The 24,878-nt window shown below is 38.7% G+C and overlaps 1 long non-coding RNA gene across 1 annotated transcript; it reads left to right on the plus strand.

The window, feature by feature from the left end:
- Positions 1-1,315: 1,315 nt before the first annotated feature.
- LOC134760958 (uncharacterized) lies at positions 1,316-15,215 on the plus strand. Its single transcript, XR_010139079.1, has 4 exons — positions 1,316-1,573; positions 8,621-8,754; positions 14,162-14,367; positions 15,115-15,215. It is a non-coding gene; the product is annotated as an uncharacterized LOC134760958 (long non-coding RNA).
- Positions 15,216-24,878: the final 9,663 nt, after the last annotated feature.

The raw sequence follows: 24,878 nt of genomic DNA on the forward strand, positions 1-24,878 counted from the left end.
GCAGAAATCCCCCTCTTCTGCATTGCTCATGCTGGGAGCTGTAGACTGGAACTGTTCCCATTCAGCCAATTTGGAACCGACCCTCACATCTTTTTTTATTTTTTAAGATGGAGTCTCATTCTGTTGCCCAGGCTTGAGTGTAATGACAAGAACTGGGCTCACTGCCTTTAGGTTCAAGTGGTTCTCCTGCTTCAACCTCCTAGGTAGCTGGGACTACAGACACTAGCTACCATGCCCAGCTAATGGTTGTAGTTTTAGTAGAGGTGGGGTTTCACCATGTTGGCTGGCCCAGCCTGAAGTTTTTGACCTCAAACAGTCTGCCCATCAGGGTCTCCCAGTGTGCTGGGATTACAGAGCCACAATGCCCTGCTGTATTTTTAGTAGAAATGGGCTTTTTCCATGTTGCCCAAGGTGGTCTGGAACTTGGGAGCTCAAGTAATCCTCTCATCTTGGCCTCCCAAAGTGCCTGGCCATTTTTACCTTACATTTTCATATTTAAAATAAATCTGTATTGCTATGATGAGTGATTGTTGTTAGGTCCTTCGTTGCCTCTGAAAAATGGGGTGATAATCTTAGAAGGAGTTGCTTCATGGAATGTGGTCCATAAAACTTCCTCTGCCCCAACTGTAGGGCAGAAGGCAATTTCTGTTACTGTAGTTTGAGTCTTTTTGCAGAGATTCAGACATGTGTTTAGTGACCTTAGTTAAATTGTGACACTATACTTAAAGGAGCCTGCCAGGTTTTACTTTTGCAGCACTATAAAGTCATCATTCAAATGTAAATTTTCCTTTTTAAATTTCGGGTTGAGTTAGTGTCTGTCAAAGCACAGTCTTTGGCAATAACAAAACAAATACATGCTGAATGAAAATGTTCAAGAGATGAGTGACTATTTACTACTAAAAGAACAAAAACTAGAAGAGAATAAAAATGAAAACATGCATCTCCTAAACCTTATATCCACCCCCTGGGTTCAAGCAATTCTCCTGCCTCTGCCTCCCAAGTACCTTACACTACAGGAATGCTCCCCCATACCCAGCAAATTTTTGTATACTTAATAGAGACAGGTTTTCACCATGTTGGCCAGGCTAGTCACAATCTTTTGACCAAAATGATCCACTGGCCTCAGCCTCACAAATTGCTGGGATTACAGGCATGAGCCATTGTACACTGCATGCATGTTTTAGTGATTCGTACTAGGTCAGTATTATAAAATTGCTTTGTACTTGTAAGGGTGGCTTAAATTGGGAAGATTTATAGAATTACAATTTCTGGGTTAAACTCTGCTAACCTGCCTCTAGGTGGTATCCAGGCATTTTTTGCCCTCTGCCTGCTGATTGGATTGGCCAGTTCAGACACCAGCCTCCACATGCAGTGGTGCTAGACTAGCTGCTGCATCTCCAGGCCAAGTGAGGTCATAGTGCCTGTGATGACATGTTTCAAGTGCTCTGCATCATCTCCATCTCTCCAGTGCTGAGAATTTCTCCCTCGTCTGATTCTCCATTCCCAAAGAGTGCTAACAGTGTGGTCCTGTTACTATCCCTCGGAACTCTGCCATCCTTTGTGTGTAACCTGAGTAAGTCACTGTTTTTTTTGGCAGATGCAATAAAACTTTTTATTAAAGAAACCCTGTGAGTTTTAGCATCCACTGTTCCCCTATACATTATTGCTCCAACCCTAGCCTTATCAAATCCCCTCCTTATATGAATCCCTCTCCCCATACCATATCCTCTGATTAATCTTTTTTTTAATTGTTATTATTATACTTTAAGTTGTAGGGTACATGTGCACAATGTGCAGGTTAGTTACATATGTATACATGTGCTGTGCTGGTGTGCTACACCCGTTAACTCATCATTTAGCATTAGGAGTATCTCCTAATGCTATCCCTCCCCACTCCCTCCACCCCACAACAGTCCCCAGAGTGTGATGTTCCCCTTCCTGTGTCCATGTGTTCTCGTTGTTCAATTCCCACCTATGAGTGAGAACATGTGGTGTTTGGTTTTTTGTCCTTGTGATAGTTTACTGAGAATGATGATTTCCAGTTTCATTATGTCCCTACAAAGGACATGAACTCATCATTTTTTATGGCTGCATAGTATTCCATGGTGTATATGTGTCACATTTTCTTAATCCAGTCTATCATTGTTGGACATTTGGGTTGGTTCCAAGTCTTTGCTATTGTGAATAGTGCCACAATAAACATACGTGTGCATGTGTCTTTATAGCAGCATGATTTATACTCCTTTGGGTATATACCCAGTAATGGGATGGCTGGGTCAAATATTATTTCTAGTTCTAGATCCCTGAGGAATCGCCACACTGACTTCCACAAGGGTTGAACTAGTTCACAGTCCCATCAACAGTGTAAAAGTGTTCCTATTTCTCCACATCCTCTCCAGCTATTTCTCCACATCCTCTCCAGCACCTGTTGTTTCCTGACTTTTTAATGATTGCCATTCTAACTGGTGTGAGATGGTATCTCATTGTGGTTTTGATTTGCATTTCTCTGATGGCCAGTGATGGTGAGCATTTTTTCATGTGTTTTTTGGCTGCATAAATATCTTCTTTTGAGAAGTGTCTGTTCATATCCTTTGTCCACTTTTTGATGGGGTTGTTTGTTTTTTTCTTGTAAATTTGTTTGAGTTCATTGTAGATGCGGGATATTAGCTCTTTGTCAGATGAGTAGATTGCAAAATTTTCTCCCATTTTGTAGGTTGCCTGTTCACTCTGATGGTAGTTTCTTTTGTTGTGCAGAAGCTCTTAAGTTTAATTAGATCCCATTTGTCAATTTTGGCTTTTGTTGCCATTGCTTTTGCTGTTTTAGACATGAAGTTGTTGCCCATGCCTATGTCCTGAATGGTAATGCCTAGGATATCTTCTAGGGTTTTTATGGTTTTAGGTCTAACGTTTAAGTCTTTATTCCATCTTGAATTAATTTTTGTATAAGGTGTAAGGAAGGGATCCAGTTTCAACTTTCTACATATGGCTAGCCAGTTTTCCCAGCACCATTTATTAAATAGGGAATCCTTTCCCCATTGCTTATTTATCTCAGGTTTGTCAAAGATCAGATAGTTGTACATACGTGGTGTTATTTCTGAGGGCTCTGTTCTGTTCCATTGATCTATATCTCTGATTTGGTACCAGTACCATGCTGTTTTGGTTACTGTAGCCTCATAGTATAGTTTGAAGTCAGGTAGCGTGATGCCTCCAGTTTTGTTCTTCTGGCTTAGGATTGACTTGGCGATGCGGGCTCTTTTTTGGTTGCATATGAACTTTAAAGTAGCTTTTTTCCAATTCTGTGAAGAAAGTCATTGGTAGCTTGTTGAGGATGGCATTGAATCTATAAATTACCTTGGGCAGTATGGCCATTTTCACGATATTGATTCTTCCTACCCATGATCATGGAATGTTCTTCCATTTCTTTGTATCCTCTTTTATTTCATTGAGCAGTGGTTTGTAGTTCTCCGTGAAGAGGTCCTTCACATGCCTTGTAAGTTGGATTCCTAGGTATTTTATTCTCTTTGAAGCAATTGTGAATGGGAGTTCACTCATGATTTGGCTCTCTGTTTGCCTGTTATTGGTGTATAAGAATGCTTGTGATTTTTGTACATTGATTTTGTATCCTGAAACTTTGCTGAAGTTGTTTATCAACTTAAGGAGACTTTGGGCTGAGACAATGGGGTTTTCTAGATATACAATCATGTCATCTGCAAACAGGGACAATTTGACTTCCTCTTTTCCTAATTGAATACCCTTTATTTCCTTCTCCTGCCTAATTGCCCTGGCCAGAACTTCCAACACTATGTTGAATAGGAGTGGTGAGAGAGGGCATCCCTGTCTTGTGCCAGTTTTCAAAGGGAATGCTTCCAGTTTTTGCCCATTCAGTATGATATTGGCTGTGGGTTTGTCATAGATAGCTCTTATTATTTTGAGATACATCCCATCAATACCTAATTTATTGAGAGTTTTTAGCATGAAGTGTTGTTGAATTTTGTCAAAGGCCTTTTCTGCATCTATTGAGATAATCATGTGCTTTTTGTCTTTGATTCTGTTTATATGCTGGATTACATTTATTGATTTGCATTTGTTGAACCAACCTTGCATCCCAGGGATGGAGCCCATTTGATCATGGTGGATAAGCCCTTTGATGTGCTGCTGGATTCGGTTTGCCAGTATTTTATTGAGGATTTTTGCGTCAATATTCATCAAGGATGTTGGTCTAAAATTCTCTTTTTTGGTTGTGTCTCTGCCTGGCTTTGATATCAAGATGATGCTGGCCTCATAAAATGAGTTAAGGAGGATTCCCTCTTTTTCTATTGATTGGAATAGTTTCAGAAGGAATGGTACCAGTTCTTCCTTCTACCTCTGGTAGAATTTGGCTGTGAATCCATCTGGTCCTGGACTCTTTTTGGTTGGTAAGCTATTGATTATTGCCAAAATTTCAGAGCCTGTTATTGGTCTATTCAGAGATTCAACTTCTTCCTGGTTTAGTCTTGGGAGGGTGTATGTGTCGAGGAATTTATCCATTTCTTTTAGATTTTCTAGTTTATTTTCATAGAGGTGTTTGTAGTATTCTCTGATGGTAGTTTGTATTTCTGTGGGATCGGGGGTGATATCCCCTTTATCATTTTTTATTGCATCTATTTGATTCTTCTCTCTTTTTCTCTTTATTAGTCTTGCTAGTGGTCTATCAATTTTGTTGATCCTTTCAAAAAGCCAGCTTCTGCATTCATTAATTTTTGAAGGAATTTTTGTGTCTCGATTTCCTTCCGTTCTGCTCTGATTTTAGTTATTTCTTGCCTTCTGTTGCTTTTGAATGTGTTTGCTCTTTCTTTTCTAGTTCTTTTAATTGTGATGTTAGGGTGTCAATTTTGGTTCTTTCCTGCTTTCTCTTGTGGGCATTTAGTGCTATAAATTTCCCTCTACACACTGCTTTGAATGTGTCTCAGAGATTCTGGTATGTTGTGTCTTTGTTCTCATTGGTTTCAAAGAACATCTTTATTTCTGCTTTCATTTCGTTATGTATCTAGTAGCCATTCAGGAGCAGGTTTTTTTCAGTTTCCATGTAGTTAAGTGGTTTTGAGTGAGTTTCTTAATCCTGAGTTCTGGCTTAATTGCACTGTGGTCTGAGAGACAGTTTGTTATAATTTCTGTCCTTTTACATTTGCTGAGGAGAGCTGTACTTCCAACTATGTGGTCAATTTAGGAATAGGTGTGGTGTGGTGCTGAAAAAAATGTATAATCTGTTGATTTGTGGTGGAGAGTTCTGTAGATGTCTGTTAGGTCCACTTGGTGCAGAGCTGAGTTCAATTCCTGGGTATCCTTGTTAACTTTCTGTCTCGTTAATCTGTCTAATGTTGACAGTGGGGTGTTAAAGTCTCCCATTATTATTGTGTGGGAGTCTAAGTCTCTTTGTAGGTCACTCAGGACTTGCTTTATGAATCTGGGTGCTCCTGTATTGGGTGCATATATATTTAGGATAGTTAGCTCTTCTTGTTGAACTGATCCCTTTACCATTATGTAATGGCCTTCTTTGTCTCTTTTGATGTTTGTTGGTTTAAAGTCTATTTTATCAGAGACTAGGATTGCAACCCATGCCTTTTTTTGTTTTCCATTTGAATGGTAGATCGTCCTCCATCCTTTTATTTTGAGCCTATGTGAGTCTCTGCACGTGAGATGGGTTTCCTGAATACAGCACACTGATAGGTCTTAACTCTTTATCCAGTTTGCCAGTCTGTGCCTTTGAATTGGAGAATTTAGTCCATTTACATTTAAAGTTAATATTGTTATGTGTGAATTTGATCCTGTCATTATGATGTTAGCTGGTTATTTTGCTCGTTAGTTGATGCAGTTTCTCCCTAGCCATGATGGTCTTTACAATTTGGCATGATTTTGCAGTGGCTGGTACCGGTTGTTCCTTTCCATGTTTAGTGCTTCCTACAGGAGCTCTTGTATGGCAGGCCTGGTGGTGACAGAATCTCTCAGCATTTGCTTGTCTCTAAAGTATTTTATTTCTCCTTCACTTATGAAGCTTAGTTTGGCTGGATATGAAATTCTGGGTTGAAAAAATTATTTTCTTTAAGAATGTTGAATATTGGCCCCCACTCTCTTCTGGCTTGTAGAGTTTTTGCTGAGAGATCCGCTGTTAGTCTGTTGGGCTTCCCTTTGTGGGTAACCTGACCTTTCTCTCTGGCTGCCCGTAACATTTTTTCCTTCATTTCAACTTTGGTGAATGTGACAATTATGTGTCTTGGAGTTGCTCTTCTCAAGGTGTATTTTTGTGGCATTCCCTATATTTCCTGAATCTGAATGTTAGTCTGCCTTGCAAGATTGGGGAAGTTCTCCTGGATAATAGTTCCATCCTCCCCATGAGTTTCAGGTACACCAATCAGACGTAGATTTGGTCTTTTCACATAGTCCCATATTTCTTGGAGGCTTTGTTCATTTCTTTTTCTTCTTTTTTCTTTAAACTTCGCTTCTTGCTTCATTTCATTCATTTCATCTTCCATCACTGATACCCTTTCTTCCAGTTGATCGCATCTGCTCCTGAGGCTTCTGTATTCTTCTTGTCGTTCTCAAGCCTTGGCTTTCAACTCCATCAGCTCCTTTAAGCACTTCTCTGTTTTGGTTATTCTAGTTCTATATTCATCTAAATTTTTTTTCAAAGTTTTTAACTTCTTTGCCTTTGGTTTGAATTTCCTCCCCTAGATCAGAGTAGCTTGATCATCTGAAGCCTTCTTCTCTCAACTCGTCAAAGTCATTTTCCATCCAGCTTTGTTCCACTGCCGTTGAGGAACTGCTTTCCTTTGAAGGAGGAGAGGTTCTCTGCTTTTTAGTGTTTCCAGTTTTTCTGCTCTCTTTTTTCCCCATCTTCGTGGTTTTATCTACTTTTGGTCTTTGATGATGGTGATGTATAGATGGGTTTTTAGTGTGGATGTCCTTTCTGTTTGTTAGTTTTCCTTCTAACAGACAGGACCCTCAGCTGCAGTTCTGTTGGAGTTTCCTAGAGGTCCACTCCGGACCCTGTTTGCCTGGGTAACAGCAGCAGTGGCTGCAGAACAGCAGATTTTTGTGAACCATGAATGCTGCTGTCTGATCGTTCCTCTGGAAGTTTTGTCTCAGAGGAGTACCCGGCCGTGTGAGGTGTCATTCTGCCCCTCCTGGGGGGTGCCTCCCAGTTAGGCTGCTTGGGGGTCGGGGGTCAGGGACCCACTTGCGGAGGCAGTCTGCCCGTTCTCAGATCTTGAGCTGCATGCTGGGAGAACCACTGCTCTCTTCAAAGCTGTCAGACAGGGATGTTTAAGTCTGCAGAGGTCACTGTTGTCTTTTTGTTTGCCTGTGCCCTGCCCCCAGAGGTGGAGCCTACAGAGGCAGGCAGGACTCCTTGAGCTGTGGTGAGTTCCACCCAGTTCGAGCTTCCCGGCTGCTTTGTTTACCTAAGCAAGCCTGGGTAATGGCAGGCGCCCCTCCCCCAGCCTCACTGCCGCCTTGCAGTTTGATCTCAGACTGCTGTGCTAGCAATCAGCGAGACTCCGTGGGCATAGGGCCCTCTGAGCCAGGTGTAGGATATAATCTCCTGGTGTGCCATTTTTTATGCCTATTGGAAAAGCTCAGTATTCGGGTGGGAGTGACCGGATTTTCCAGGTGCCATCTGTCACCCTTTTCTTTGACTAGGAAACGGAACTCCCTGACCCCTTCCACTTCCCAAGTGAGGCAATGCCTCGCCGTGCTTCGGCTCACGCACGGTATGCTGCACCCACTGTCCTGCGCCCACTGTCTGGCACTCCCTAGTGAGATGAACCCGGTACCTCATATGGAAATGCAGAAATCACCCATCTTCTGCATTGCTCACACTGGGAGCTGTAGACTGGAGCAGTTCCTATTTGGCCATCTTGGCTGCCCTCTCATAAGTCAGTCTTCATTAAAAAGTTCTTAGATGACTTTGACTGTGGGGCTCATCTGTTTTCTGCCTGGATCCCAACTGCTGCTGACAGATGCACAGATTATATTGGATCTCAGGGCTGTCATCAAAAGGTAGACAAGATAGCTCCTTCTGTTCGTGGTAAAGGAGAGAAACAGGCTTTCAGATTAATTTGAGAATTTGAAAGAGTTCTTTTTTTTCGGCACCATTGTGCCTTGCACAAGCAATGAATGAATTCCTGTTTTTCCTCCTGCAAATCATTTGTCATGCCTTAAAAATGGTTGAGCAGTTCCAGCAAATATAGATTGTCCTTGCTAATTCATTTTTGTAATTTTCAGTCCCTTAAAGATATATGAGTTTGAGTGTCTTTTTGTTTGCTTGCCATCTGTGTATTTTCATTGGTGAGTTCAGCTCTTTACCCATTGTTAATTGGGTAGTCTGTTTTATTTTTGAGTTTCAAGATTTGTGTATCTTCAGTGAAAGTTCTTGCTTAGATCTGTATTTTGCAGATATTTATTTTCAGTCTGTTGCTTATCTTTTTATTTCCTGAACACTATTTTCCTCAGACTATAAACTTTTAATATGAGAAAACTTAAATTATTAATTATTTTTACCATTACTGATCAGCTTTGGTGTCATTAGTTAAAACTTATGACCAAACCCAAGATCACATAGATGTCTTTTTGCTTTTTTTTCTAGAATTTGCGTAGTTTTACATTTCCGGCTAATGCCTCCTTCACCATTAATATAGAAAAAAGGAGGAGGAATTGCTGGCAAGATGGCTGAATAAAAACAGCTCCAGACTGCAGCTCCCAGAGAGATCAATGCAGAAGGTGAGTGACTCCTGCATTTCCAACTGAGGTACACTGTTCATCTTATTTGTACTGGTTGGACAATGGGTGCAGCCCATGGAGTGTGAGCTGAAGCAGGGTGGGGCGTCACCTTACCCAGGAAGCCCAAAGGGTTGGGAAATTTTCTCATTTATGCAAGGGAAGCTGTGAGGGACTTAGCCATGTGCCCCATTCCAGAAATGCGCTTCTCCTAGGGTCTTCACAACCTGCAGGCAGGAGATTCCCTTTTGTGCCTACCCTATGAGGGCCATGTGTTTCAAGCACAAAACTGGGCAGGTGTAAGAACAAACACTGAACTAGCTGAAGGGGTGTTTTTTTGTTGTTGTTGTTTGTTTTGTTTTGTTTGTTTTTTTCCATACTGCGGTGGTGCCTGGAATACTAAGGAGACAGAATTGTTCACTCCCCTGGATAGGTGTGCTGGGACCAAGCAGCCAAGTGGTCTGCTCAGTGGGTGCCACCCCTCATGGAGGCAAGCAAACTAAGGTTCACTGGCTTGAAATTCTCACTGCCAGCACAGCAGCAGTCTGAGATCCACCTGGGACACTCAAACTTGGTGGGGGAAGGGGAATCCGCCATTGCTGAGGCTTGAGTAGGCTGTTTTACCCTCATGATGTAAACAAAGCCATAGGGAAGTTTGAACTGAGTGGAGCCAACTGCAGCTCAGCAAGGCTGATATGGTTAGACTGCCATATTTTTCTTCTCTGGGTAGGGCATTTTTGAAAAAATGGCTGTAGCCCAGGCAGGGGCTTATAAATAAACCCCCCATCTCCCTGTGACAGGAGCACCTGGGGGAAGGGGCAGCTATAGATGCAGCTTCAGCAGACTTCAACATCCCTGTCTGATGACTCTGAAGAGAGCAGCTGACCTCCCATCACAGCTTTCCAGCTCTACTAATGGTCAGACTGCCTTCACAAGTGGATCCCTGACCTCTGTGTTTTATGACTTGGAGACACCTCCCAGTAGGGGCTGACAGACACCTCATACAGTAGAGCACTGACTGGCATCAGACAGTTGCCCCTTAAGGATGCAGCTTCCAGAGAAAACAAGAAGCAGCAAACAATGAGACAGAAAATTAACAAGGATATTCAGGACTTGAACTCAGCTGTGGACTAAGTAAACCTAATAGACATCTGCAGAACTATCCACCCCAAATCAACAGAATCTGCATTCTTCTAGGTGCCACATAACATGTATTCAAAATTTGACTACATAATTGGAAGTAAAACACTCCTCAACAAATGCAAAAAAAATGAAAATTATTAAAAAAAGGTCCTCCCAGACCACAGAGCAATCAAATTAGAATTGAGGATTAAGAAACTCACTCAAAATGACACAACTACATAGAAACTGAACAGCCTTCTCCTAAACCACTGCTGGGACGAAATAAGGCAGAAATAAAGATGTTCTTTGAAACCAATGAGAATGAAGACACAATGTATCACAATCTTTGGGACAGACACATTTAAAGCAATGTGCAGAGAAAAATTGATAGCACTAAATGCCCACAAAAGAAAGCAGGAAAGATCTAAAATTGACTCCCTAACATCAAAATTAAAAGAACAAGTGAAGCAACAGCAAACGAATTAAAAACCTAACAGAAGACAAGAAATAACTGAGATCAGAGCAGAACTGAAGGAGATAGAGACAAAAAATCCTTTCAAAAATCAATAAGTCCACAAGCTGTTTTTTTGAAAATATCAACAAAATATATAGACCACTAGTTAGACTCATAAAGAAGAAAAGTGATAAAAATAAAATAGATGCAATAAAAAGATAAGAGAATATCACCAATGATTCCACAGAAATACAAACTACCATCAGATAATACTATAAACAGCTCTACGCAAATAAACTAGAAAATCTAAAGGAAATGGATAAATTCTTGGACACATACACCCTCCCAAGTCTAAACCAGGAAGAAGTTAAATCCATGAATAGACCATTTACAAGTTCTGCAATTGAGGCAATAACTGATAGCCTACCAACAAAGAAAATCCAGGACCAGACAGAGTCATAGCTGAACTCTACCAGAGATACAAAGAGGAGCAGGTACCATTTATTCTGACATTATTACAAACAATACAAAAAGAGGAAATCCTCCCTAAATCATTTTATGGGCCAGCATCATCCTGATACTTAAACTTGGCAGAGACACACCACAAAAGAAAATTTCAGGCCGATATCCCTGATCAATAAAATACTGGCAAATTGAATTCAGTAGCACATCATAAAGCTTATCCACCACGATCATGTCAGGTTTATCCCTGGGATGCAAAGCTGGTTCAACATATGCAAATCAATAAACCTAATGCATCACATAAGCAGAAACAAAGACAAAAACCACATGATTGTCTCAATAGATGCAGAAAAGGCCTTCGTCAAATTCAACACCTGTTTATGGTAAAAACTCTCAACTAAATATGAATGGAATGTATCTCTAAATAATAAGAGCTATTTATGACAAATCCACCGCCAATATCATACTGAATGGGCAAAAACTGGAAGCATTCCCTTTGAAAACCAGTAGATGACAGGGATTCACTCTCTCTCCACTCTTATTCAATATAGTATTGAAGTTTCTGGCCAGGGCAATCAGGCAAGAGAAAGAAATAAAGCGTATTCAAATCGAAAGAGAGGAAGTCAAATGTCTCTGTTTGCAGATGACATGATGGTATACTTAGAAAACCTATCATCTCAGCACAAAGTCTCCTTAAGCTGGTAAGCAACTTCAGCTAACCCTCAAGATTCAAAATCAATGTGCAAAAATCACAAGCATTCCTACACACAATAAGAGAAACAGAAAGCCAAATCATGAGTAAACTCGCATTCACAATTGCTACTAAGAGAATAAAATATCTAGGAATACAACTTACAAGGGATGTGAAGAACCTATTGAATGAGAACTTCAAGCCATTGCTCAAGGAAACCAGAGAGGACATAAAGAAATGAAAAAAGCTTCCATGCTCATGGATAGGAAGAATCAATATTGTAAAAATGGCCACACTGCCCAAAACAATTTATAGATTCATGGCTATCTCCATCAAGTTACCATTAATTTTCTTCACAGAACTGGAAAAACAAAAAAACAAAAAAACAAAACTACTTTAAAGTTCATATGGAACCAAAAAATGGCCTGCGTAGCCAAGACAATCTGAAGAAAAAAGAACAAAGCTGAAGGCATCATGTTACCTGACTTCAAACTACATTATAAGGCTACAGGAAGCAAAAGAGCATGGTACTTGTACCAAAACAGATACATAGATCAATGCAACAGAACAGTGGCCTCAGAAATAATACTGCACATCTACTACCATCTGATCTTTGGCAATCGTGAAACAAGCAAGCAATGGGGAAAAGATTTTCCCTCTAATAAGTTGTGTTGGGAAAACTGGCTAGCCACATGTAAAAAACTGAAACTGGGCCCCTTCCTTACATCTCATGCAAAAATCAACAGAAGATGGATTAAAGACTTAAAGATAAGAATTAAAACCATTAAATTCCTAGATGAAAACCTAGGCAATACCCTTCAGAACATAGGCGTGTGCAAATACTTCCTGTTTAAACACCAAAAGCAATGGCAATAAAAGCCAAAATTGACAAATGGAATCTAATTAAACTAAACAGCTTCTGCACAGCAAAATAAATGATCATCGGTGTGAACAGAAAACCTACAGAATGGGTGAAAAATCTTGCAATCTATCTATCTGAAACAAGGCTAATATCCTGAATCTACCGGGAACTTAAACAAGTTTCCAAGAAAAAAACCACCTCATCAAACAGTGGGCAAAGGATATGAACAGACACTTCTCAAAAGAAGACTTTGATGCAGCCAACAAACATGAAAAAACGCTCATCATCACTCATTATTTGAGAAATACAAATCAAAACCACAGTGAGATACCATCTCATGCCAGTTAGAATGGCAATCATTAAAAAGTCAGAAAACAGCTTATGCTGGAGAAAATGTGGAGAAACAGGGAGGCTTTTACAGTGTTGAGAGTGTTAATTATTTAACCCTTGTGGAAGACGGTGTGGCGATTCTTCAAGGATCTAGAACTAGAAATACCGTTTGAAACAGCAATCCCATTACTGGGCATATAACCAAAGAACTATAAATCATTCTACTGTAAGACACATGCACACGTATGTTTATCACAGCACTATTCACAGTAGCTGTAAAAATGGATGAGTTCATGTCTTTTGCAAGGACATGAATGAAGCTGGAAACCATCATTTTCAGCAAACTATTACAAAAATAGAAAACCAAACACCACATGTTCTCATTTTTAAGTGGGAGTTGAACAGTGAGAACAGATAGACACAAGGAGAGAAACATCGTATGGTGGCGGGTGGTGGGATAGTGTAGAGATAGCATAAGAAAAATACCCAATGTAGGTGAGGGCTTAAGGGTCATTTCTCTAATGACCAGTGCTGATGAGCATTTTTTCACATGTCTGTTGGCTGCATAAATGTCTTCTTTTGAGAATGTGAACAGACACTTTTCAAAAGACATGCAGGTGGCCAATAAACTTATTTTAAAAGGCTCGATATTATTGATTATTAAAGAAATGCAAATCAAAAGAACAATGAGATACCTTCTCATATCTGTCAGAATGGCTATTATCATAAAGTAAAATAACAGATGCAGGCAAAGTTATAGAGACCAAGGAATAATTATGCACTGTTGGTAGGAATGTAAATTAGTTCAACTGTTGTGGAAAGTAGTAGGGTGATTCCTCAAAGATTGGAAAGTAGAACTACTGTTCAACCCAGCAATCCCATTACTGGATATGTACCCAGAGGAATATAAATCACTACCATAAAGACACATGAATACAAATGTTCACTGCAGACTATTCACAACAGAAGACATGGAATTAATCTAAATGCCCATTTATGACTGATTGGATTAATGAAATTGTGCTACATACCTACAAGGAATACCATGCAGCCATAAAAAAAGAATACAATTATGCCTTTTGAGGGAACATGGATGGAACTGGAGGATATAATCTTTAGCAAACTAATGTAAGAACAGTAAACCAAATACCACATATTTTCACTAGAAGTGGGAGCTAAATGATGACAACTCATGAACACAAAGAAAGGAACCATAGACATGGGATCTACTTGAGGGTGGAAGGTGGGAAAAGAGAGACCAGCAGGAAAAATACCTATTAAGTACTACACTTAATACCTGGGTGATAAAATAATTTGTAAAACAAACCCCCATGACATGAGTTTACCTACATAACAAAGCTTCACATGTACCCCTGGACCTAAAATAAATAATAATTTTAAAAAACAGGATAATAGGCAACATTTCCGTTTGAATTTCCAAAATGATGGCACTGAACAATCTGAACTCTCCTTCTATTTGGTGCCGCAGGCCAGCCAGGAGGGGGCGCACGGCTGCCTCACCTTGAGCATGATGGTCCTGCAGTTCTTCCCGAGGCCAGCATGGGGAGCGTGAGTCCGCCTTCTCTGACCCTGGGAGCGCCCCCGTGTTCAGCCCATGCCGCTGGAGGGCGAGGGCTGTGTTCTCAGCACAGACCAGAGCAACACCGCCTCGCTCCGGGACCAATGGAGGAGGGGGTAAGTGAAAACTTTACTCTGACTGCTGAGGATCAGGGAGCCAGTAGAAGGGCTTTGTGTGGAAAATTAAACATAAAAAATATCCCATGACTTCAGTGCACTCCAGCGTCCTTCCCCACCCAAGGTGTGGTGGCCACAATGCCAGGTCCACACCGTGGCCTCGTAACATAAATGTATCATTCAGCATATAACATCTGTAATAGACATATAACATCCATAAACAAATATATCACCCATAATACAGATGTGACTTTTGTAATACTAATGTAACACCTGAAATACTGCGATAACACCCATAATACCACTGTAACACTGGTAACAGCAATAAAACACTTACAATACCAATGTAGCATCCGAAATACAAACAGAACATTCGTAATACTGATCTAAGACCCATAATACAATTGTAACTCTCATAATACCAATATACAAACCACAATGCAAATGAAACATCCATAATGTTTCATAATGTTGTAACACTTGTAATGCTGTCCTGACACCTGTAATACAACTGTAACACAATACCAATATACCATTCAGAATTCCAATATATCATCCTGCAATACAAATATAACAACTGTAATACTGATGTAACACCTGTGATACTAACACTGGTAATACTAATACAACATTTGTAATACAAATAGAAAAACCATAATACTGATGCAACACCCATAATTACTGATGTAACATTCATCATAAAGATGTAACACTTGTAATACTGACGTAACATTCCTACTCTTACAGGGCCACTTGGTTTCACAGCTTCCACTGAGCTGGATTTGGTGGGGATTTGGCCTCTATAATGATGTTGGATGTTGTGGTCTCTGCATTAGTGACAAGGTATTGACATGGTTGTGTTTATTAAAAGTAGTTTACTTGTCAATAATTTCATACTTCTAGGAAACTTCCAATAGCTGTTAGTATACTTTAATCTTTTCTCACAGAATCCCCGGTGGTTTCTGCTGTGCCAGATTTGAAGCTTTATGCAAAGTATCTCAGTGGGTTTTACAAAAAGTGGAGACACTCTCCAAGGGTACCACCACATAACTATTACATCAGGAAATACAGGGTTAGTATTGGAAATGGTAATGGCAAAATATTCACTTACAAACATAAATTTCATCCTGTCACTCTCCTGATTTAATTTTGCCCATGGTTTCCCACTGACCTTAGAACAAGAACCATAGACCTCACCATGGCTGCAGACCCCAAGTTCTCCTACCTGTTTCCCTTACTCATTCAGTCCACTCAACTGCCTGCAGTCTCGTTGGCTTTCAATTGTAGGAACACAGGCTCTTAGGTTTCTCAGGAATTTTATGTGCAATCTCTCAACCTATTCACACAGTGCCCAACCTTATCTAATTTTCCAAGGCTTTGTCCAGCTAAGACTTTAAAGTCAGAGCTTGTGCTAACTGTAGAAAAGCTGATAATATGCTATTTCTAAAGGTAAAAAAAAAATCATTATTTGTTAGATAATTGATGAGATCACTCTCAATTTATAAATCAAGGAAATAATAGTTAATGAAATGAAAGTCCATGTTGGGATAATTAGTAAAGAAAAAATCTCAGTGCTGAAGACAAATAACACAAGTAATTATTGAAATTACATAAGAATTTATTGGACAGACTATTACCTTGCTGTCTTCTCTATGTTATTAGTTCCAAGTTATGTTAAGTTTGAATACTTACATTTTATGTAGTCCGTCAGTATATTTAACTGACAAAAATGTCCTAGCACACACCATGACAATGTATATAAATATTTGTAAACCTCCTTAACTGTACAGTGTGAAGTAAACAAAGTAAGCTTAGTTATTTAAGCAGATGAATTATTAATATTTAAATATTGAAATGCTGTGAGGCTATGTAATTTTGTAAGTTTTGGTATGGGAATGGGGCATTAGTGTATCCATGTACCCCCTTAACTTAATGACTTCCCTTCTTACTTCCTGCTGGATGATAAATTTTGGGCCCATGGAGGCTGAGGGACAGATAGTCACCTTTATTGGAAACTTTAGTACAGCAGGAAAGTTTTCATTTCAGAATATTATTTCCTGCCAGATATTTTTTCTCATCTAAGGAAACTTGCTCCCCAGGAGTATTGTTACCTTAACTGCTCCTCAGGTGGAGCTGGACAGGACTAATTGTACCACACAGAATCGCATGACTATGAGAAAAGCTAATGTATGAAACACTTCGTGGAGTAAAACTTATATATTTTACTGTTCATCCTTTTTTTCCACATGCTTGTTTTCCACATGCTTGTCTTTCTGGTGAATTGTGTGGTCAACTATTTCTCCATTTTGTAATTGGATTTTTTTGTTGTTGTTGCTGAGGTATGCAAGTTCTTCATATATTGTGGATAACAGACTGTTGTTACATACATAACATGCAAACCTTCCTTTCTGTACCATGTCTTTTCACTTTCTTGATAGTGTCTTTTAATGCAAAAAAGTGTTTAATTTTGAGAAAATTCTTCTTTATTTGCCTGCACTTTTGGTATCAGATCTAAGAAACCACTGCTAAATCCAAGGTTATGAAGATCTACCCTTATGTTTCCTTCTAGAGTTTATGTTTTTACCTCTACTACATAGGCTTTGAACAATTTTGAGTTAATTTTATTTTCTGTTCTGAGAAAAGAGTACAATTTCTTTGTCTCAATGTGATAGTCAGTTGTATAACAGCATTTGTTGAATTTACTGATCTTGGCTGCATGTCAAAAATCAATTGAACATGGAGGTATTGCTGGATTTAACATTCAGTTCCATTGACCTCTTTGTATGTCCTTATGCCAATATTATGCTGTATTGATTACTGCTGCTTAGCAGTAATATTTAAAATTGAGAAGTGTGAGCCTCCAAGTTGCTTTTTGTTGTCAAGAACATTTTGGCTATTCAGGATCCCTTGAAGTTTATATGAATGTTAGAACTGGCTTGCCCGTTTCTACCAAAAAGACTTTGGTATTTTCTTAAGAGTTACAATGAATTTGTAGATTGCTTCGTGCAGTATTGTCACATAAAAAAATCATCTTTTAATCCAGAAACATTGAGTGTCTTTATATTTACTTAAGGTTTCTGGAATTTATTTCAGCAATATTTTGTAATTTTTCATGTCTAATTCTTGCACCTTGGTTAAATTTCATCTTGAAAACATTATGATCATTGATTTTTTGTTGTTGCTTTTTGAGACAGGGCCTTGTTCTGTTTCCCAGGTGGGAATGTGCTTGTGCAATCAGAGCTCACTGCAGCTTCAAACACTTTGGCTTGAACAATTCTCCCACCTTGGCCTCCCAAAGTACTGGAATTACAGGTGTAAGCCATCACACTCAGCCTGTTGTTTTTTTTTTTTTTTTTGCTTTCTGTTTTGAAAGTTGAAAAGGGAGGAGGAGCCAAGATGGCCGAATAGGAACAGCTCTGGTCTACAGCTCCCAGCTCCCAGCTCCCATGCGCGAGCTGAAGAAGGGTGAGGCATTGCCTCACTCGGGAAGCACAAGGGGTCGGGAGTTCCCTTTCCTAGTCAAAGAAAGGGGTGACAGACGGCACCTGGAAAATCAGGTGCCTACAAACAAACAACCCCATCAAAAAGTGGGCAAAGGACATGTATACATATGTAACTAACCTGCATGTTGTGCACATGTACCCTAAAAGTTAAAGTATAATAAAAAAAAAATTAAAAAAATAAAAAAGAAAAAGGAAATGAGATTTCTTTTCTACCTGGAGCCTTGTCAATCTATTATCCAAAACTTAAAGTTTTCAAATTCTTTTCTCATTTGCAATCTGCTGTCAGTGATTAGGCCCCATGTCCTATCTGTAAATCGGCAGCCTCTACTATTAATTGTTGGGAGAAAGAAAATATTAAAGTGTAGATTTTAGCCTCTTTGGTTCCCCATCTAATAAATGGCCATTCAGCCATTCAGTATCTACAGTTTGAGCTGCCTGTTCTGCATTGCAATAATTTTGGATTTAAAATGTTTGAAAGTCAATCTGTCTGATTCTCTGAGATTCTGATGTTTCACTGCAAACATAATTAGGAAACCCAAAGTTAGTATGAAGACACTTCCTCTGTTAAAATGTCTTGCACAAATTTAACTACTACATAACATTTGCAAGCCCTCTGGCCTAACTTGCAAGCCTTTGGGGCTCAGTGGATGTAGGACAAAAGCATGGCAGAAAGCTAGGGTTTTCACAGGTGAGTGTTGCTATTGCTGCTGACTAGCTCCTCCAGATTTATGAGTCAAGGCTATGCTTGCATTTATGAGCAGCAGCTATGACAGTTTTGGGGCACATATGAGACAGAGGAAAAAGATGAAAAAGGATAGTCTAACACCTTCTATTTATGCTGGGTAACACCAAAAGTAGGAAGACATCTGAATGATGCCCTGTTTCCCCTCTGTTTCTAGATGGCAACAAAGCATCTATAGACTGTACTCCCTTGAATGCACTTGGAAGCACTGGAACTCAGTTGACCCTGAGTCTCTAAATTTAAAAACAGTAATAACATTCAATTGACAACAAGATGGCCACATTCCTGACAGGGGGCCTGGACTTCTCAAAGAAGCATAATTTCAATAATATCTAAAAACTAGGTCTTTCTACTCTTCAAAAAAAACCCCTAGATTTTGTAAAAATTGTAAAATTTCCCCCATGCCTTTGGGAACCATACAAGGTAAGTCTACAATACATAATTTTCCAAAGTTAAAGAGAGAAATATCTACAGAACCATCAAATGCAATTTTTGAGTGCCCTGTCTGCCTCCTTTTTCTGGGGGTCAGAAGAGTGATATAAAAATGCCTTTGGTTGTGCAATACCAGGAAGCCTCCAACTTTGCTGTTGCCCCTATAACAAATGCACAATGAACTTGGTGCTACTAAGGTTTAAATTTCCTTCTCATTGAAGTAAACTTATACACATAAAGCTGGACTGAGACAGTTCCCTGATGACCCTGATAGGCATACACAGGTTTTCCAAAATTCAAACCGACTGTTTCACCTTATGTACAAAAATGCAGTGCAACTATTAAGCCACATTTTAACTACTGCTGAAAAACAGGCAGCACTCCAGACAGGCAGCACTACAGGCAGCAAAGAAATCTGAAGATAAAAAACTGGCATCCTATAGTCAGCCAAAAAGTAAACACAGGTGAAAGATGAAAATGGGTTAAAAAAAAGACAGAATTACTATTTCCAACAGAAAGAAAAACAGTGCTGTTTGAAAACCCTAATTGAAGCCTTAGTAAACCCATAGATGAATAGAAATGAAAACGCTTTGTACTGTCCATATCAGCAGGTTTCCAAAAAACCAGAATAAGGCTTCTTAATTACTCTAAACTCTCCTTGTTGAATCACAAACCAGAAAAAAAATCTCTTGGGCTCTTTGGAATGGTGTGAGAAGCTTTAGCAAAACATACCTCTCTATGTCCTAATTCAATCAATGGATAGACAATGTTAAAATACTAGTTTATTTCTCAACCATCCTCTAATATCACAACAAAACTACAGAAGCAGGCCGTGGTATCAGATATCACTTTGGAAAACCTCCTGTGGTGGCTTTTTTGGTCTTTTAAAACACGAACTGGAAAGAGGAGACCTAGAGAGTAGAAGAGAGTCACAAGAGAATGAAAAAGACATTACTGGCCACTTCACAGGCCTACAGGATCCAGAATCTCCAAGATGCATCTGATGATTTTTACTAGTGTGACAATCCAGGGTACTTTCAAAGGAATTGCCCAGGCAGAAAAAGAATACACTTCAACCTTGTCCAGCCTGTGAGAGAGACCAGTGAATGTAGAAGTGTTCCCAGAGACATAGGTCACTTGGTCCAGTGTGTTTCCCAGATTGCTCAGCAGGAATAATTGGTCCCCAGGTCTACCACCCAATGTGACCTGGACGATTCAAGTAATTCTGGAGGTAAAATGGAAATTAAACAACAACAGCAACATTTTTCTAAATGCTAGAGCCTGTTTCTCTCTTCTCTCCAATCCAGGACTCTCCTCCAATAGTGAAGAGAGTTAGCTAGCTTGCCTTCTATAGACAGAAAGAGAAGTGTCTCCGGAAACTTTTCAGCCCACTGGTTAGTGCCTCATTCTCACATGAGATAAAAAACAGCCTGGAAATAAAAATTCAAGCTGCAGGCACCAATAAATGAACTAGAACAGAAAGTTGTATCGAAGACATGCCTGCAGCTGCAGAGATAGGAAAACCTCCAGCTCACTCAGAAACTTGCAGAAACTTCAAGCTTACTCAAATGGGTAAACAAGGCCTGAAACAGAAATGGCTTTGTCCATTTTATAATCAGTGGACTTGCAGAAATGTTTCTTTTCCTTTTGTGAACATAAAAAGAGTGGGAGAGTGGGAACTAGTGCCTTCCAGGTAACACTTTTCTTTTCTTCTTGGATTGTGAGCCCCACCTCTATGAATAATTACTTCAGCCTCAGATTAGTTCTGGACAAAATCCTAGGCCACAGTTTTACTTCAGCTTCGGAAAGGTTGTTGGCTAAGCTGAGTAGCCACTATGAATATTCACTTTAGCCACTAATATGTATTGGCCCATTGTCTCAGGCTAAGCTTTCTGATTGGGCTGGGATCTAAGGCCCCAGGCTGAACTAAGTCACACATTTTTTTAAGACAGCCCACAGACTACATCTATTTCTCACCATTCACAACACACAAAAACCCTAAACCCAGGTTTCATATTGGTTAACCAATTTTGACCACATCACTGCTGTCATCGAGCTTCTTCTTTTGCTTATTAAACTTTCTCTTAAAACTTTGTACTCTTTACTCCTCTAAAATGTGTCTGTGATCTTTATTCTTCTAAAACATAGAAAAAAAAACCCAGTATTACCTTAGGTAAGTACAGACTGTTACGAGTTTGTGAACTGGTGAGATGACAACAATAGCAATATTTTGATGGGCTTCCTGGGAATGCACTAATGCTCTGCTAAACTATCTGGAAAAAAAAACAAAAAACTATTATGTCTCAAAATCTAAAGCTCAGCTCTCTCAGACTTCAGTACAGTACCTGGGTCCGGTCTTATCAGAAGAGACCAACGTACAAGGTCATGAATCAATTAAGCCCATTTTTCTTGACAGTTAAGAAGATTCTTGGGCATTACTTGATTTTTCAGATGGCAGGTATCTCAGTACAGAGAAGTAGCTTATCTTTTATACCACCTCATAGAAGAAACTAAAGCAGATAAAACTCACTGCTTAAGAACATAGTACTCAAAAAAAAATTAACCAGCTAAACAAACCTTACTTGAAGCACAAGCCCTCAGTTTTTTCACAGTAAAGGCATTTAATCTCCATGTATCAGAAACTTAGCTGAGCAGTTGCATCAGTGACATTGTTGGTGCCAGAAGTCCTCAGGCTAACCATGAAAATAACATAACTGTTTGCACATCACACAGTATAGCAGGACTGCTGTTTCCTTTACAAAGTCTCTTGCAAACTTACAATCACCTCAAATATCAAGCTTTGCTGCTAAAGGGATCTGTAGCCTATTTGAAAGCCTGTCCTCATCTGAACCCAGCGGCTTTCTAGCAGGGGAAACTTGAGATGTTGAACATGATTGTGAACAGGTAGTGGTGTGAACCAGTGAAATAAATAATAGACATTACTGTTGATATTCTCTATAAGGTTAAATTAATAAAAACATTCTTAAAGACCAATCAGCTTAACTAAATGAGAAATCTGCATTTCTTATGTAGCCCTTGGAATTAGAAGTGAATAATACCTCTGAAAAATCTGTCTCTTATTTTTCTCTTCCTTCCAGCTATCGTTTGTTCTTTCTTTATTTCTGTCTGTCTGTCTTTCCTTTCTTTCTTTCCCTTCCTTCCTTCCTTCCTTCCTTCCTTCCTTCCTTCCTTCCTTCCTTCCTTCCTTCCTTCCTTCCTTCCTTCCTTCCTTCTTTCTTTCTTTCTTTCTTTCTCTCTCTCTTTCTTTCTTTTTTTTTATTGAGACAAGGTCACATTCTGTCTCCAGGCTGGAATGCAGTGGTACACCCTTGAATCATTGCAACCTCTGCTTCCTGGGTTCAAATGATTCTCATGCCTCAGCCTCCCGATTAGCTGAGACTAATAGTGCACACCACCATGCCCAGCTAATTTCTGTACTTTTAGTAGAGACAGGGTTTCATGTTGGCCACAATCTCTTAACTTCGTGATCCCCCAAACTGGGCCTCCTAAAGTGCTGGGATTACAGGTGTGACCACTGTGGCCAGCCTCAGTGAGACTTTTTTATTAGGCCCTGGAAACTATTCATAGTCCAGTTCTTAAAGGGCCTCAGCAAGAGGTCAATAATCCAATTGGAAAATTGGTAAAATAAAATTTTATAACTCTTGGAACTTCTGTTTCTCTGTGTGGTTACATATGTGTTATGTATTTTTTAAATAAATCTAATTAATTAACTTAGTGAAGAATAGGTACTTGAAATAAAAATTTTGCTTACAAGGAAATAAAGGCTGTTGTACTTTTCAGTTCAAGTGATTTTGAGTTGTGAAAACAAAAACCACCTAAGGTCTGAAGATGTATAAAAATAACCACTCCCTTAACTATGTTGTAATAAATCAGAATCTATCTGCACCCAACCCAAAATTTTATAAACTCACCAGGTTTTACCTTCCAGTTATTAATTGTTAAAAGGTAATATTATAATATGTAATTGAGAATACTGAATATAAATTTAATTGTCAGGTGTGGGAGAAGAGTAAAATGTGTTTGTAGTAAAAATAGATTATAGAAAGGCAGAGAAATGTACATTTTACCTAAAGGATTCTCTTTACTTAACTAAAATAAAGCTAAATGTTTGCACAAGTTGTGAAAAAAAAACTGTAAAAAATTAATCTGGCAAAGAAAACTCTGTGAACCTAGTAACTAGATTCAAAAGGGTATTATGTTTATTTCTGCAATTAAGCATTGAAGTGAAAGCACAACAAAAATTTATGGAAACACTGATCTCTTTAGCAAATTTGTAAGTGGTTGTGAAAATGTTGTAATAAGTTTGTGAAAATCTCACTTCATGGTCAAACTTTCTAAGGTTAAATATAATATTATATAAGGTTTCATTAAGTTTAGGGTTAACATTAGGAAGGGACAAATGCAAGAGTAAAATTTGTCTTTCTGAAAGAGATTATTATGTAATAGTAAAGGCTGATAAAATGTTTCTGCCCTTTCAAACATTTCTACCTATTGTATTTTGGCAAAACGAATGATTTATGGAAATCTGGAATTGGATTTCATAACAGTAAGTGTCTTAATTCTCTAAAATATTTGACATGCTTCCCAGAAAAAAAATTAATTTCAAAATGTATTTTCTGAACCCTGTATTTTGGAAGCCTCAGAGAACCCTGGGGAAATCAAAGAAAAGGTTAAACAGGATTATAAAACATATTTAAATACATGTGATTTTGATGGTAATATTTTATTTTTTCAGAATATATTTTTGTGAGTAATATTAACATGTCACACAACCACATGAGATTCTTAATGTTCTTAATCTCTGTATATGTGCTATCAATTTTAATTAAAATTATTATGTTAAGGTCTTGTAAACCAGAGAAATAACCAGATGTCTTCATCTATTCTATTTCTAACCACCCTTGATATTTTGTCATTTACAGACATTTAATCTTCTTCAACAATAGCAGCTTATAAGTAACTGTAGAACTTTACAAGGTGTTCTCAACTGCAGATTTTCTATAACAGAAAAATGTACAGAACTTAGGAATAGCTAAAATGTTTATAAATATCAAGCAGGACAAATGTTAAAATAGACTAAACTAACCGAAGAATGAAGCAATCTCTTTACCTTTATTTTGAACATTTCCAATTATTGTTTTGCTTTTTAAAGTTGAGTACACTTTCTGTTAAACTAGCTACAGCTTTTAACACTGTTGATTGGTATACTCCTCTTAACAGGACTTGGAACATGCTTTTTTTTTCTCTGTGCCTGGTTCCTCTAAAATTCAGAAATTATGTGTGATTATTCTTAACTTACAACAGTATAATTGTTTGAATCAGTGCAACAAAAATATATTTTCACTTGCAACATAACCTAACAGAAGAAGCTGGAAGAAGCTGGTTAATCTTCTAAGGCTTTGACTGGAAGAGTGTCTTCTTTAATGAATTAAATTTGACTTCTGGAACCAATAAAAGCCCCCTGAGAAAACTGGCATTATACTTTGTCTATGCAATCCCAATGCAGGTTTTCTAGCCTCTGGTAAGTAAAAAAAAAAAAAAAAAAAAAAAAAAGCCACTTTCTATCAGGCCCAGGAAAACCAAATGCTTGGAACCTCAAAAATAGAGGAGTTTACCCAAATTATATGTATCTAAGGGTAAAAACCAGTGGCTGGGCTCAGCTTTATAATGTTCTATTTAATATTCCTTGTAGAATAGAGTTTCATAAAAGACAATGAGGAAAGCACATGCAAAGATATTTCTCACAGCACTGTACAAAAATAGTATGGATAAGTGTAAGACAAGTCTGTTTTGCAAACAACTAACTTTTATCA

Source organism: Pongo abelii, chromosome Y, assembly GCF_028885655.2.
Source record: "Pongo abelii isolate AG06213 chromosome Y, NHGRI_mPonAbe1-v2.0_pri, whole genome shotgun sequence".
Taxonomy (NCBI): Eukaryota; Metazoa; Chordata; class Mammalia; order Primates; family Hominidae; genus Pongo; species Pongo abelii.